Consider the following 5,106-nt stretch of genomic DNA (forward strand, 5'->3'; position numbering starts at 1 on the left):
TAATTAGTGACCGTTGTTTTGTTTTGATCTCTCCCCTGCGCTTCCGCGTGCGTCACTTCTGAGCGGCGCATGCGCAACGCCGAACTTATATGTCATCCGCCCGGAACTGCTTCCGTTTACAACAGTGAGCGCAAGCTAGATTAAATTGATTATTACGTTTTAAATATGGTTATTTTTCTTACAAAAACACATCGATTCGCTACAGGAGGCCTTTGTTCACCCCCCGGAGCCGTGTGAGACACTTTTCTTTAATTGAGGGGCGCTTTTTATTTAACTTCTTTTGGACTGAAGCACTGTAACACCCGCTGAATGCCATTAAACAGCTTGAAAGATCAAAGACAATTTTTAATATAACTCTGACTGGATTCGTCTGAAAGAAGAAAGTCATATACACCTAGGATGCCTTGAGGGTGAGTAATTTATGGCCTAATTTTCATTTTTGGGTGGACTAACCCTTTAAGCTTATAAAAGTAAAAAGTAAAGAACTGAAAAACGTTCTGCCCCTAGTCTAATGGGGACACAGTGTGCAGCCTCCTGGGAAGCTCTGAAAGCAGGGAAAGTATTGGACTGTCAGCAAAGACCCATTACAAAGACTGTCCATTCATTTAAAGAAGGCCATCTAACAGTTTTAGCCTACTGTGAGTTGCTTGAATAGGACACAGCAACAGCGCCCACTTCCCCTGCACACCCTCAATGCAAACGTGCTAAACCAAAACACGCATTCGGTAAACAAGAGAACACAGGCTAAAAATACAGCCGAAGCTTTCAGCTGTGGGCGCTGACTTCAAGGAAAAACCTTCTGGGACAGGGCGTCGCTTTCTCCAGCTTTGTTTCTTGCTCTCTAATAGAGAACGGAGGGAAAGGGACGAGTCGGTCCCCGAGCTGGATTCAACATGCTGACTGAGACTCATTAGTATCCACGCAGCTCTGCCTTTCGCAGGTCATTGGCTCGAACGTAGCTTGCAGGCCTGCTATGACAGATGCACAATGTTCTGATTTATAGCCAAGATGAGAGTTAGGGAATAAGGGATGGAGGAAGACACAAAGGGAGGAGGAGTTGAAGGGAGTATGGAAGCTTTGGGAGAGGGACTGATGCAAAACAGGAACCACAGAACAAGCACAGGAAATGACGGAGATAAACAGGTGTAGTAGAGGACAGCATAGGCGCCAAGGCATGTGGCTATTCCTGCTCTCCTGTCCCATATTCTGTCTTCTGTAATGCATATTTCTATCTTATGATCACAAAAAAGTGACATAGTGCAGTTAAATATTATATAGTTTACTTATTTGGTAACTTGTTACTGTTAAAATTTTTGGGATCAGAAAGATTTTTTAAATGTCTTTGAAAGAAGTCTCTTGTGCTCACCCAAGGCTGCATTTGATAAAAAATAAAATAATAATAATAATAATAAATAAATATAATTCTATTTTAATATATTTTCAAATGTAATTTATTATTATTATTAATAATAATAATAAATGTAATAAAATAATAATTAAAACTGTTGTGCTGCTTAGTATGCTGTGGAAAAACATATTTTTAATATTAAATATTTTTTATATTTTTCAGGATTCTTTGATGAATAGAAAGTTCTTTTTGTAAGAATGTAAAAAGTCTTTACTGTCAATTTTAAACAATTTAATGCATTCTTGCTGAACAAAAGTATTAATTTCTTTTAAAATATCTTACTTTTTTAATCTTATTTGTTAAGTAATATATTATTTTATATAACTTAAGTATTTTTATTTAACGTTGTCACAATTGATACTGAAGTTTAATGTTTCTTATTCCACGATCAATTTCTTCTCACATAATGAAATATTTTTTAACTCAAATCAATATTTCATGTCCACGTATTAATTTGGTAAGTAGCTATGAAATAAATATGACGATATACATTCAGATGGTCATTATCATAAACTAAACGCTTTCAGGTTGACCTCATTACTTTGCTGGTGTTTATTTAGCAATAATCATCAGCTGACTGTACATTTTCCTTTACTTAATTCAGTTTCGCAAACTTTAATGTTCATAAACAACCCTCTACATTGCGAGTAGCCTAAATCACTCGCATATGCGACTAAATCTTCACTCTGGGCGACTAAACGATGTCTAATATTAGCCAATGGCTAATAAATTCTCAGATTTTACTCGTCAGTGTGTGAGTTGGAGGCTAAGTATAAGTTTAGCACAGACATATTTTCACTCGCCGAACACTCTGACTGAGCGCTTCAGAGTTTCACTCTCCGTCAAGCGATCTGTGCTATTTTTCAGTTCCTCTCAATGGATGTGCAGCGCACCTGTATTTGACGTACCGTGAACTCTAGTGTGAAGTGCACGACTCGCCGTCGCTTTGGCGAGAGCAGAGAGAGCGAGATAGTCTTACATACATGCAGACTTGACGCGATACATGTAAACGATATTCTTTTTTGTATTTTCCTACAATGAGTTCCTTTGGATTTTTTTAAGCTTTTAAGAACTGCCGGGTTTTTATTTATATATATATATAAAAACCCCGGTTAAATATATATTTATATATATATATCAGTCTGGCAAGTAAACTAACTAAATTTACTAGCCAATGGCGATTCAATTGCCAAGGTGTCCAGAGAGGGTTGATAAATCCAAGTTAAAACAAATTCAAGATTATACATTTGAGCAAATACAAACCAGCTGAAATTGTTCAGACATTAAAAGTTTTTCATTCTCTGTTAAAGTATGACAGGAAACCTTGACACATTAAAATTACATCAACACGTGGCTTGCAACATTTCTCTTTACAAGCTGTACAAGCTTTCAGCAACTTTATAACGGTCTGTAATCCTTCCTCTTTTTCTTACAAGCCCCAGTTTTGTACCTCCAGCAGTCTGAAAGGCTCAGGCCACTGCACAGAGTGTAAACAGGAAGTGGATGTGGCGGTCTGAGGTCTCTGGGGACGACTGGAGGGTGAGCGGAGATCAAGACCGGCAACAGCAGAGGGGAAATTAGCGGACAGCTAGCAGCTAGTCAAAAAACAACTTTAGTCCATCTAACGAATGACTTGAGCGTTGGAGGAATGTCTGTGAAACAATGGCTTTTAAAGTTGATTTAGCACTGAAACAAAGGGATTTTTCTGTGATTTTCCTTTGGCAGGGAGAAAAGCGTCCGAGAGCTGCTGCTGGATCAAACTAGCCAGTTAATGAGGTCATTTCAGTTTCTGTGTACAATATCAGTGTTAACTAGATTTTTTTTATTAGATGTAGTGGTGTTTGCACCTGCAAAACTTGCTGCCATGATTGCTATAGTCTTGTAGGTGACTGACAGGAAAACAAACCACACAATTTCATGCATCATTAATGTCTGGAGCACAGATGGTGCAGGATGAGTTGCGTTCCTTATGTTTTCACTGCTTTATGTTATCAAGCTTCGTGTCTTTGAAAGTACATGCTGCCATTTTGTACCAACTCAGAAGACAAACCACACCGCAGGGCCTGAACGCACCTTTTACATATTGTTAGGTGTGACTCACTTCAATTATTTTGTGTTGTTCACATACATGCTCTTATTTTGAAGTCACACCCGTAATGTTGCAAATAATTTAGCTTTTTACCAGTGCGACAGGTTCAGACTGTCTCTGCTGTCAGGGAACTGACATTTTCACACCCATCTCACAGGCACTGCCTCAATTATAGTCAAGTACAGATGACTTCCCTCTGCCAAACACTTCTCTCTTCTCTAGTCAGATTAGAGAGTGTAAAGTTTCTACTACTTAAAAGGTATAGTGCACCCAAAAATGAAAATTTGCTGTTTTCTCACCCTCCGTCCATCCAAGATGTATAGGTGACTTTTTTTCTTGAGTAGAACAGTAAAGAAGAGCACTGAATGAGCTATCAAAACACACTATCATAGGATCATAAACGCTGATATTTTAGCACATTTAGAGTCGGACTGACTGAAAGTGAGTTTGACTGAGTAACTTGTAGATGTGTGCTGCTCAAGCCGTAAACTGTTTCAGACAGTGCAGTTCGATTTGGTGAAGTGGTTCAACTAGTTCACCAAAAAGAACCGGTTCAAAAGAATGATTAGTTCGCGAAACGGACATCACTTGACATCACTGGACCATTTGCCTCAGGTAATAATGTTGTAACTAATGTTCAGTTTCTTGCACAGACTGATTGTTTCGCTTCATAAGACCTCAATATATCATCAGGAGCCATGGATATTAATTTTGTGTTTCTTGAAATGCTTTTTTTATTCTCAAAAATGGGTAGCCGCTGACTCATATTTTATCACCAAGGACCACAGTTTCAGCTAAAAATCTTCTTTACGGTTCAGGCTCCTATATCTTGGATGGCCTGAGGGCAAATAATTGCAAATTACAGTGAATTAACAGCTCATTTTCATTTTATTTGTGAACTATCCATTTAAAACTCATGTACAATCAGTTCAAGGCAATAAACGTCCAAAAACCCATTCAAAGCACTTGGTGAAAATGTTAATGGAAACACCTTTTTACCTTTATGCCAGCTGCAACTCCTGGAGCAAAAAACACAAACAATTCCTGTAAGAGAATACTCACAGAGGGTAAAATTTGTTATTGTTATGGGATTAATATAACAGCCTCATGGCCAGAGGAAGCCAAAGTGGGAAATGCCCTCGATCTGCCAACATTTCAAAACAATAAGAACTACTGTACATCTGACTGACTGTAGCCTTCAAAATGTCCTGCTGGTTTCCACACAAACAACAGCCAGTATCTTTCTCCAAACACTCGATATGTAGTTTGCGTAATACTAGTTAAGATGTGTAGCAGTTGATTTTGGGAATGCATGACAGTCCTCATGGAAACAGTCAGCAGAGCTGTTTCTGTCCCCATCGGAGCGATATAGAGTTACGCCTCCACTAAATACGAGAAGCCACTGTAACAAACTGGGTTCAACTGTCCCTGGCAGTCACTACTGGTACAAGTCCGGACTTGTCCTATGAACACGAACCTTTGTTTCACACTACAGCCAAAAAAGAGTACTAATGATGACATGAGAGTTTTACTCTAGTGTTAATGTGTCACATACACTTTCAGTTTTTGCAGAACTACAGTTAAAACTCCCAGAATATAGACGCTTACA

Source organism: Sinocyclocheilus anshuiensis, unplaced genomic scaffold (assembly GCF_001515605.1).
Source record: "Sinocyclocheilus anshuiensis isolate Anshui unplaced genomic scaffold, SAMN03320099.WGS_v1.1 scaffold660, whole genome shotgun sequence".
Lineage (NCBI taxonomy): Eukaryota > Metazoa > Chordata > Actinopteri > Cypriniformes > Cyprinidae > Sinocyclocheilus > Sinocyclocheilus anshuiensis.